The sequence below is a fragment of the Rhipicephalus microplus genome, unplaced genomic scaffold (assembly GCF_043290135.1).
Source record: "Rhipicephalus microplus isolate Deutch F79 unplaced genomic scaffold, USDA_Rmic scaffold_572, whole genome shotgun sequence".
NCBI lineage: Eukaryota > Metazoa > Arthropoda > Arachnida > Ixodida > Ixodidae > Rhipicephalus > Rhipicephalus microplus.
Window position 1 is genome coordinate 35001 of NW_027465131.1, and position 11641 is coordinate 46641.

Here is an 11641-nt window from a genome sequence, read left to right on the forward strand (position 1 = left end):
TAGAGTCGTGAAAAAGTGTTTGTTCAATTCCGTACAGTCAAAACCAAACGTTTCTGGCACTCGGCCAAACAGTGGCCAAGAAGGGCGCTTTTCAGCGCACGCTTGGACTCCAAAACTCTGCCGCGCCTTTTTCGGCTGCCGCAAATCGAGCAAACGGTGTGTTTCGGACGGCGTTTCGCTTCCGCTACTTGCGAGTGCTTTCGTGGTCCACCCCTCTATAAATACTCGGGAGGCGTCGAAGCCGGTTCTCCAAGCCGGACCCGTAGGTATCGTTGTGTGCTCGCTCTCATTGGCCCGCCTAACCAGAAAATGCCTGCGGTACACCCATTTGGATAAGAGTGCACGCAGATGCGGGCCTCGACGGCTACACATTTCCTCGGGCGGCCGCCTCCCGGCCTCCGTGGAGCGCGGGATGCACGGTCCCATCGACAAGCCTCTCCCGTTTTTACCGTGGCGTCGCGGTTCACCACGGCGGGCGGGTCGGTCTCCTCCGCATAAAAAGGGGGACCCCCGCTTTTTGTTCCACGAAATCGCACAAGCTTTTTTCGCATCCACGGTTTGCCACCGCACACCAAAATGCCGATCCGGCTGCCTACTTTAGCCAACAGGTGGAGCCAGGCGCGCCGTACTTGCGCGGCACTTCCCACGTCCACCGAAGTCGGTGCCAAGGACCACTTTCGGCGCCGGAGCCGCGTACGAGCCTACTCGAGGCGGAAGAACGAAGCCAGCAAGGGCCTGGCCGCAAGTGCGTTCAATTGTCGGGACGTCCAAGTCCCTCGTTCTTCCGTGCTTCCTCTTTCGGCAAGTCGTTGCGGCACCTTCCCAAAGCGCGCAGACCCGCTAATCGCGACGAGCGCGACGTGGCCGTGCCGCCTTTCCCTCGGCAGCAAGCAAAACGCCTGGCAACGTCGACGCTCCCCTAACCGCGATCTCGCACCGTGTTTCGTGTGGCGAATTCAAAAGCCGGCCGGCGCTGCTGCAACCATTACGGTCGGTACGCATACGCCGCGGAGGGCGGGACGGTCATCGGAGCGTGCGGTTCCTCCATCGAGTACTGCGCACCTCGGCCGTCGCATCGCCGTGCCATGACCGGCCGCGCGTCAACGCGAACCGGTGCCAGCGAGATCCCTCGCCTGCAAGAACCGACCGGCAGCCTCCGTCACCCGAGGACGCGGAGGCGCTTGCCGCGGACGGCGGGACGGTATGCACTGGTGCACAGCGGACCCGTCACATCGCCAGTTCCTTGACCGACCGCCGACGCTTGTGCCGTTCCTCTCGTACTTGGCAGTCGCCGCGCGATTGTCGGGTCTCGTTCTTGCACGCTCGAACGGTCGGGAGGGCACTCGGCTGGCGTTTCGGGAACGCGCAGCCTCGCCTTCTACCGACGTAACCACGACTCGCCGTTCGCGCTCCGCCGCTCCTGTTTACAGTACTAGGCGGTCCCGCAGCGGTCGGGTCGCGCATTTCGAGCGCTTCGAGCCACGGTGCAGTGGCGGGTCGAAAGCCGACCTATGAGTGCGTTGCGCCGTTTGTACCCGCGTCCGCCACCTGGCCGACCGTCCAAGGTCGCGGTGTTGGCGTCCGCTGGGCGCAACAATTTGTCACGGGGTGCCGCTCCACATTCAGGCAGCCCCGTGGGGAAAAGCCGACCCCGCGTCCAAACGGGGTCAGCGGCAGAAAGTGTCGGGCGCAGACGCAGCTGAGGCGCTCACCCTTCACAATCCGTTAATGATCCTTCCGCAGGTTCACCTACGGAAACCTTGTTACGACTTTTACTTCCTCTAAATGATCAAGTTTGGTCATCTTTCCAACAGACCGGCGCAACCGAAAGGCCGCGCCGGACATCGGTCCGAAGACCTCACTAAATCATTCAATCGGTAGTAGCGACGGGCGGTGTGTACAAAGGGCAGGGACGTAATCAACGCGAGCTTATGACTCGCGCTTACTGGGAATTCCTCGTTCAAGGGGAACAATTGCAAGCCCCTATCCCAATCACGAAAGAAGTTCCACGGGTTACCCAGTCTTTTCAGACAGGGATAAAGACACGCTGCTTCCTTCAGTGTAGCGCGCGTGCGGCCCCGGACATCTAAGGGCATCACAGACCTGTTATTGCTCTGTTTCGTGCGGCTAGGAGCCGCTTGTCCCTCTAAGAAGGTTGTAAGGTGCTGGGAACCCCGCACCTATTTAATAGGCTAGAGTCTCGTTCGTTATCGGAATTAACCAGACAAATCGCTCCACCAACTAAGAACGGCCATGCACCACCATCCACCGAATCAAGAAAGAGCTCTCAATCTGTCAATCCTCCCAGTGTCCGGGCCGGGTAAGTTTTCCCGTGTTGAGTCAAATTAAGCCGCAGGCTCCACTCCTGGTGGTGCCCTTCCGTCAATTCCTTTAAGTTTCAGCTTTGCAACCATACTTCCCCCGGAACCCAAATACTTTGGTTTCCCGGAAGCTGCCCGCCGAGTCATTTGAGTAACTCAGGCGGATCGCTGGTTGGCATCGTTTATGGTCAGAACTAGGGCGGTATCTGATCGCCTTCGAACCTCTGACTTTCGTTCTTGATCAATGAAAACATTCTTGGCAAATGCTTTCGCAGTAGTTCGTCTTGCGACGGTCCAAGAATTTCACCTCTAGCGCCGCAATACGAATGCCCCCGTCCGTCCCTCTTAATCATTACCTCGTATTCCAAAAACCAACAGAACAGAAACGAGGTCTTGTTCTATTATTCCATGCAAGTTTATTCAGGCGACTCGCCTGCGTTGAGCACTCTAATTTTTTCAAAGTAAAAGCACCGGCCATCTCGAGGCACACAATGAAGTGCACCAAGAAAGAACCGGCATGATGTTCAGTCCGAGCCGTCGCATCGGGTAGATGCACTACTCGTCTGGAACTGAGATCCAACTACGAGCTTTTTAACCGCAGCAGCTTTAGTATACGCTATTGGAGCTGGAATTACCGCGGCTGCTGGCACCAGACTTGCCCTCCAATTGATCCTCGTTAAAGGATTTAGAGTGTACTCATTTCAATTACGGGGCCTCAAAAGAGTCCCGTATTGTTATTTTTCGTCACTACCTCCCCGTGCCGGGAGTGGGTAATTTGCGCGCCTGCTGCCTTCCTTGGATGTGGTAGCCGTTTCTCAGGCTCCCTCTCCGGAATCGAACCCTGATTCTCCGTTACCCGTAACAACCATGGTAAGCAAGTAACCTACCATCGAAAGTTGATAAGGCAGACACTTGAAAGAAACGTCGCCGGCTCGTGGCCATGCGATCAGCACAAAGTTATCCAGAGTCACCACACAATACGGGCCGAAACCCGATCGATCTTGGTCTAATAAAAGCACCCGTTACCCAAAGGGCTCCAGGCTCACTGCATGTATTAGCTCTAGAATTGCCACAGTTATCCAAGTAGGAAGAAACGATCTAAGGAACCATAACTGATTTAATGAGCCATTCGCGGTTTCGCCTTATTTCGGCATGTACTTAGACATGCATGGCTTAATCTTTGAGACAAGCATATGATTACTGGCAGGATCAACCAGGTAATCGTTCGACTGCGCGTCCGTCCTCGCCCTCGGCGGGCCGGACGCAGTCTGTGTGCGGCGGAGGCCACCTTCAGGCGCCCCAACACGCTTATTTTGCACTCCGAGATGACGGCGTTCGAGCTCGCTACGGCACAACCTTCCCGAAAGACGAGTGGGAGCCGTGCGGCAAGAAGCACGTTCATGCTCGCTCTTTTTCGTTGCATCGACTCGGTCGCGCCGTGCGGGTTGCCCAAGCCCGCTGCACTGTCGGTGGACCGGCCGGAACTAGCAACGGAGCCGAGACTGCAAAGCCGCCAGACGACGGGTCACGCCCGCGTCTTCGGCGCTTTCGCATCTGAATCGCCCGAGGACGACACGGAACACACCTCGATATCGTGGTAAAACGGCACCGTCCGACAACCAGCCCCTAACGCATCAAGCGGATGAGGCTGCAGACGACTGCCGTGGATTCCCCTGGAGCAGACCCGAGGACACGCTTGACGAGGCCGAAGCCCGCCGCATATCAGACACCCGGTCGCTTTCGCGTACGCCGCTCACGAGAACCCCCACATAATAGCAGCGATAAGTACCCAGACCTCCTTGGGCCCTAATACGAGCGTACTCGAGAAAATTTCACCGCGGGTGTGCCCCGAAACGTGTGGCATGTTGAGCGTGCCACAAGTCTACGTCGCTCTCAAACCCGCCGAGGTCGTAGAATTTGCGACCCTACTCACGAAATTCCCACCGAGGATACGGCCGCAAACGTACCGCACCTTGGGTAGGCCACGAGTTTGTGCAACACTACGCTGACGGCACAGCACCGAGGTCGTGCGCGCACGCACGGGAAAATTCCGCCGCGGTTTCTGCCGAAAACGTGAGGCACCACGACTCTCCGCAAGTTCGCGTCGACTGCGAAAGACCGAAGTCGTGAACGACGTGTCCGCTACTCGCCGCCGACACGCTGGACACCAAACGTACAACGACTCGACGGCGTCGTAGAGGCCCACGACGCGGTTTTCCTTAACGACGTCTCGGCGTGGCACCGACAGGTTAGAACGGCCGACCAACGTTCCCTGTCCGCCGTTCGGCTCAGTCGAAGGGCTCGGCGACTTCGGCAACGCTGCGAAGCCGCACGGTGACGCACGCCATGTCCCCATTTTTTTTTTTCTTTCTGCGTCTGCCGGGGTGCCCCTATAATAGCAGCGATAAGCACCCAGACCGCCGTGGGTCGCTCGCCCCGGCTGACGTGGTTTTTCGTACTCCTGCGGCGGTCGCCGTCAAGCACGTCCAAATACGCTACTTTCGTGGGCGCATTCACGCTCTTTCGCTTCGCCGGAGTGCCAGCACTCACTCTGCCAAAAACGGCGAACATCCGAGCGGCGGTTCCCACTTTTGCGTCGGCGTCGCAAACCCCGCCCCGGCAGACGAGGTTTGCCGTACTCGTGCGACGGTGGCCGGCGGGCACGTCGAAAGACGCCGATATCGTGCGCGAATTGGCGCACCTTGGCTTCACCGGAGTGCCGCCACTGACTCCTCCAAAAACGGCGAAGATCCGAGCGGCGCTTCCCACTTTCGCATCGGCGTCCCGAACTCCGCCCCGGCTGACGCGGTTTACCGTACTCGTGCGACGGTCGCCGGCGAGCACGTGGAAAGACGCCGATATCGTGCCCGAATCGGCTCCGTTCGGCTTCGCCGGAGTGCCAGCACTGGCTCGGCGAAAGACGACGAACATCCGAGCGACGGTTCTCACTATTGCGTACGCGTCGCAAACCCCGCCCCGGCAGACGCACTTTGCCGTACTCGTGCGACGGTCGCCGGCGAGCACGTAGAAAGACGCCGATATCGTGCCGGAATCGGCCCCGTTTGGCTTCGCCGGAGTGCCAGCACTCACTCGGCCACAAACGGCGAACATCCGAGCGGCGGTTCCCACTTAGCCGTCGGCGTCCCGAACTCCGCCCCGGCAGACGCGGTTGCCGAGCTCGTGCGACTAGCGACCGCGAAGCCGTCTCGCGACGCCGCTTTCGTGCGCGGCTCCCACTGCGACCTGGGTCACCCGAGGTCGACGAGCAAAAAAGAATGTCGAAAAAAATTTTTTTTTTTTTTGCGTCTGCCGGGGTGCCCCTATAATAGCAGCGATAAGCACCCAGACCGCCATGGGTCGCTCGCCCCGGCTGACGTGGTTTTTCGTTTTCCTGCGGTGGTCGTCGTCAAGCACGTCCAAACACGCCACTTTCGTGGGCGCATTCGCGCTCTTTCGCTTCGCCGGAGTGCCAGCACTCACTCTGCCAAAAACGGCGAACATCCGAGCGGCGGTTCCCACTTTTGCGTCGGCGTCGCAAACCCCGCCCCGGCAGACGAGGTTTGCCGTACTCGTGCGACGGTGGCCGGCGGGCACGTCGAAAGACGCCGATATCGTGCGCGAATTGGCGCACCTTGGCTTCACCGGAGTGCCGCCACTGACTCCTCCAAAAACGGCGAAGATCCGAGCGGCGCTTCCCACTTTCGCATCGGCGTCCCGAACTCCGCCCCGGCTGACGCGGTTTACCGTACTCGTGCGACGGTCGCCGGCGAGCACGTGGAAAGACGCCGATATCGTGCCCGAATCGGCTCCGTTCGGCTTCGCCGGATTGCCAGCACTGGCTCGGCGAAAGACGACGAACATCCGAGCGACGGTTCTCACTATTGCGTACGCGTCGCAAACCCCGCCCCGGCAGACGCACTTTGCCGTACTCGTGCGACGGTCGCCGGCGAGCACGTAGAAAGACGCCGATATCGTGCCGGAATCGGCCCCGTTTGGCTTCGCCGGAGTGCCAGCACTCACTCGGCCACAAACGGCGAACATCCGAGCGGCGGTTCCCACTTAGCCGTCGGCGTCCCGAACTCCGCCCCGGCAGACGCGGTTGCCGAGCTCGTGCGACTAGCGACCGCGAAGCCGTCTCGCGACGCCGCTTTCGTGCGCGGCTCCCACTGCGACCTGGGTCACCCGAGGTCGACGAGCAAAAAAGAATGTCGAAAAAAATTTTTTTTTTTTTTTGCGTCTGCCGGGGTGCCCCTATAATAGCAGCGATAAGCACCCAGACCGCCATGGGTCGCTCGCCCCGGCTGACGTGGTTTTTCGTTTTCCTGCGGTGGTCGTCGTCAAGCACGTCCAAACACGCCACTTTCGTGGGCGCATTCGCGCTCTTTCGCTTCGCCGGAGTGCCAGCACTCACTCTGCCAAAAACGGCGAACATCCTAGTGGCGGTTCCCACTTTTGCGTCGGCGTCGCCAACCCCGCCCCGGCATACGCGGTTTGCCGTACTCGTGCGGCGGTGGCCGGCGGGCACGTCGAAAGACACCGATATCGTGCGCGAGTCGATGCTTCTTGGTCTCGCAGGAGGGCCGCCACTCACTCCTGCAAAAACGGCGAAGATCCGAGCGGCGCTTCCCACTTTTTCGTCGGCGTCGCAAACCTCGCCCCGGCAGACGCGCTTTGCCGTACTCGTGCGACGGTCGCCGGCGAGCACGTCGAAATACGCCGATATCGTGCCCGAATCGGCCCCGTTTCGCTTCGCCGGAGTGCCAGCACTCGCTCGGCCAAAGACGACGAACATCCGAGCGACGGTTCCCACTATTGCGTACGCGTCGCGAACCCCGCCCCGGCAGACGCGGTTTGCCGTACTCGTGCGGCGGTGGCCGGCGGGCACGTCGAAAGACGCCGATATCGTGCACGAATTGGCGCTCCTTGGCTTCACCGGAGTGCCAGCACTCACTCGGCCAAAAACGGCGAACATCCGAGCAGCGGTACCCACTTAGCCGTCGGCATCCCGAACTCCGCGCCGGCTGACGCGGTTGCCGAGCTCGTGCGACTAGCGACCGCGAACGCGTCTCGCGACGCCGCTTTCGTGCGCGGCTCCCATTGCGACCTGGGTTACCCGAGCCTCGACCAGCAAAAAAGAAGGTCGAAAATTTTTTTTTTTTTCTTCTGCGTCTGCCGGGGTGCCCCTATAATAGCAGCGATAAGCACCCAGACCGCCGTGTGTCGCTCGCCCCGGCTGACGTGGTTTTTCGTACTCCTGCAGCGGTCGCCGTCACGCACGTCCAAATACGCCACTTTCGTGGGCGCATTCGCGCTCTTTCGCGTCGCCGGAGTGCCAGCACTCACTCTGCCAAAAACGGCCAACATCCGAGCGGCGGTTCCCACTTTTGCGTCGGCGTCGTAAACCCCGCCCCGGCAGACGCGGTTTGCCCTACTCGTGCGACGGTCGCCGGCGAGCGCGTCGAAAGACGCCGATATCGTGCGCTAATTGGCGCTCCCTGGCTTCTCCGGAGTGCCGCCACTCACTCCTCCAAAAACGGCGAAGATCCGAGCGGCGTTCTCCACTTTCGCATCGGCGTCCCGAACTCCGCCCGGGCTGACGCGGTTTACCGTACTCGTGCGACGGTCGCCGGCGGGCACGTCGAAAGACGCCGATATCGTGCCGTAATCGGCCCCGTTTGGCTTCGCCCGTGTGCCAGCACTCACTCGGCCAAAAACGGCGAACATCCGAGCAGCGTTTCCCACTTTCGCATCGGCGTCCCGAAGCCCGCCCCGGCAGACGCGGTTTGCCCTACTCGAGCGACGGTCGCCGGCGATCACGTCGAAAGGCGCCGAATTCGTGCACGAATCGATGCTTCTTGGTCTCGCAGGAGGGCCGCCACTCACTCCTGCAAAAACGGCGAAGATCCGAGTTGCGCTTCCCACTTTTTCGTCGGCGTCCCGAACTACGCCCCGGCTGACGCGGTTTACCGTACTCGTGCGACGGTCGCCGGCGGGCACTTCAAAATACGCCGATTTCGTGGGCGCATTCACGCTGTTTCGCTTCCCCGGAGTGCCAACACTCACTCTGCCGAAAGCGGCGATCATCCGAGCGGCGGTTCCCACTTTTGCGTCGGCTTCGCAAACGGCGCCCCGGCAGACGCGCTCGTGCGACGTACTCGTGCGACGGTCGCCGGCGAGCACGTCGAAAGACGCCGATATCGTGCTCGAATCGACCCCGTTTCGCTTCGCCGGAGTGCTGCCAGTCACGGCGCAGAAAACGGCGAACAAGTGTTTTTTTTTTTTTTTTTCCTAGAATTTGTGTTATAGAAGGCACATTTGATATCGGACGATAATTTTCAACTTTATCACGCGCACCGATTTTCGTGTAGAGGTTTGCAAGTTTATGGGAATTTCTCCACTTGGAATAATGCGATTTAGTAGTACTACGAGAACTTCATGGATGTACTCAAGGGTACGGGGCAAGTCAGTTACGTCAACACCTGCAGATTTTTTACACTTCAAACTGAAAATTGTTGGTTGTGAGTCCTCGTGTGATATTAAAGGCCGATTCGCTAACACATAGAACAAAGAAAGAAAGGAAGAAAAAACGCCCGCGCTCGCTCAAGAAACCTGGGTTCGCAACAAGTGGCAACAACAAGCAACCGAGCGAGTGCGCCAAAACCCGTGGCGGCCGAACAAACGCGAAGTCCCAACCGCGTCAGCCGGGGCGGCACGGGACAGGAAAAATCACTTCAGCCGGGGCGGCGGGGCACCGAATAAACCTCGTCACCTCGTCGCAGGATAAAAGAGGAAACAAAAAGTCTAAACAGCGTCTGCTGGAGCGAATGCGTAATAAAACAACAACAACAACAAAAAAAAAAAACACCCGCGCTCAAGAAGTCTGCAATCACCACAAAAGGCGACTGTGACCGAGCAGCGTCAGCCGGGGCCGTGCGGAAACGGAAAAACCGCGACTACCGGGGCGTCGAGGCACCGAAAAATCCACTTCAGCCGCGGCGAAAAAAAAAAACAAAAAGAAAGACGGAGGGGGGGGGGGGAACCACGTCTGCCGGGGCGAAGGAAAAAAAAAAAACGCGTCTGCCGGGGCGAGCCCGGGTGCGGCACCACCGGGAAAACTGTGGCAAACAGACATGGCGATCGAGTGAGTGGGCCGCCAGCCAGGCTCAGCCAAAAAGTGCAAAGTCCGAACTGCGTCAGCCGGGGCGGCAAAAACCACGTCAGCCGGGGCGGCGCAAAAAACCGCGTCTGCCGGGGCGGCACGAAACCGCGTCAGCCGGGGCGGCGCGAAAACTGCGTCAGCCGGGGCGAAAGAAAAAAAAAAAAAAAACGCGTCTGCCGGGGCGAGCCCGGGTGCGGCACCACCGGGAAAACTGTGGCAAACAGACATGGCGATCGAGTGAGTGGGCCGCCAGCCAGGCACAGCCGAAAAGTGCAAAGTCCGAACCGTGTCAGCCGGGGCGGCAAAAAACCGCGTCAGCCGGGGCGGCGCAAAAAACCGCGTCTGCCGGGGCGGCACGAAACCGCGTCTGCCGGGGCGGCGCGAAAACTGCGTCAGCCGGGGCGAGCCCGGGTGCGGCACCACCGGGAAAACTGTGGCAAACAGACATGGCGATCGAGTGAGTGGGCCGCCAGCCAGGCTCAGCCAAAAAGTGCCAAGTCCGAACTGCGTCAGCCGGGGCGGCAAAAAACCGCGTCAGCCGGGGCGGCGCAAAAAACCGCGTCTGCCGGGGCGGCGCGAAAACCGCGTCTGCCGGGGCGGCGCGAAAACTGCGTCAGCCGGGGCGAAAGAAAAAAAAAAACGCGTCTGCCGGGGCGAGCCCGGGTGCGGCACCACCGGGAAAACTGTGGCAAACAGACATGGCGATCGAGTGAGTGGGCCGCCAGCAAGGCTCAGCCAAAAAGTGCTAAGTCCGAACTGCGTCAGCTGGGGCGGCAAAAAACCGCGTCTGCCGGGGCGGCACGAAACCGCGTCAGCCGGGGCGGCGCGAAAACCGCGTCTGCCGGGGCGGCACGAAACCGCGTCAGCCGGGGCGGCGCGAAAACTGCGTCAGCCGGGGCGAGCCCGGGTGCGGCACCACCGGGAAAACTGTGGCAAACAGACATGGCGATCGAGTGAGTGGGCCGCCAGCCAGGCACAGCCGAAAAGTGCTAAGTCCGAACTGCGTCAGCCGGGGCGGCAAAAACCGCGTCAGCCGGGGCGGCGCGAAAACCGCGTCTGCCGGGGCGGCACGAAACCGCGTCAGCCGGGGCGGCGCGAAAACTGCGTCAGCCGGGGCGAGCCCGGGTGCGGCACCACCGGGAAAACTGTGGCTAACAGACATGGCGATCGAGTGAGTGGGCCACCAGCCAGGCTCAGCCAAAAAGTGCTAAGTCCGAACTGCGTCAGCCGGGGCGGCAAAAACCGCGTCAGCCGGGGCGGCGCAAAAAACCGCGTCTGCCGGGGCGGCACGAAACCGCGTCAGCCGGGGCGGCGCGAAAACTGCGTCAGCCGGGGCGAAAGAAAAAAAAAAAACGCGTCTGCCGGGGCGAGCCCGGGTGCGGCACCACCGGGAAAACTGTGGCAAACAGACATGGCGATCGAGTGAGTGGGCCGCCAGCCAGGCACAGCCGAAAAGTGCCAAGTCCGAACTGCGTCAGCCGGGGCGGCAAAAAACCGCGTCAGCCGGGGCGGCGCAAAAAACCGCGTCTGCCGGGGCGGCACGAAACCGCGTCAGCCGGGGCGGCGCGAAAACTGCGTCAGCCGGGGCGAGCCCGGGTGCGGCACCACCGGGAAAACTGTGGCAAACAGACATGGCGATCGAGTGAGTGGGCCGCCAGCCAGGCTCAGCCAAAAAGTGCCAAGTCCGAACTGCGTCAGCCGGGGCGGCGCAAAAAACCGCGTCTGCCGGGGCGGCGCGAAAACCGCGTCTGCCGGGGCGGCGCGAAAACTGCGTCAGCCGGGGCGAAAGAAAAAAAAAACGCGTCTGCCGGGGCGGCAAAAAACCGCGTCTGCCGGGGCGGCACGAAACCGCGTCAGCCGGGGCGGCGCGAAAACCGCGTCTGCCGGGGCGGCACGAAACCGCGTCAGCCGGGGCGAGCCCGGGTGCGGCACCACCGGGAAAACTGTGGCAAACAGACATGGCGATCGAGTGAGTGGGCCGCCAGCCAGGCACAGCCGAAAAGTGCTAAGTCCGAACTGCGTCAGCCGGGGCGGCAAAAACCGCGTCAGCCGGGGCGGCGCAAAAACCGCGTCTGCCGGGGCGAATGCAAAAAAAACAAAGAAAAAAGCCCGCGCTTAATCAAAAGAAAACAAAGAAAAAAGCTTGCGCTTAATCAAAAGA

General features: G+C 60.6%; 2 non-coding genes across 2 annotated transcripts in view; both read right to left on the reverse strand.

Annotated features, from left to right (window-relative positions):
- Positions 1–7, reverse strand: part of LOC142795170 (5.8S ribosomal RNA) — a 153-nt gene extending 146 nt beyond the window's left edge. The window contains exon 1 of the ribosomal RNA XR_012892820.1: positions 1–7. This exon is cut by the window's left edge and continues 146 nt beyond it. This is a non-coding gene — a ribosomal RNA (5.8S ribosomal RNA).
- A 1719-nt stretch (positions 8–1726) lies between these two features.
- LOC142795172 (small subunit ribosomal RNA) lies at positions 1727–3541 on the reverse strand. Its single transcript, XR_012892822.1, has one exon. It is a non-coding gene; the product is annotated as a small subunit ribosomal RNA (ribosomal RNA).
- Between the last annotated feature and the right edge of the window lie 8100 nt (positions 3542–11641).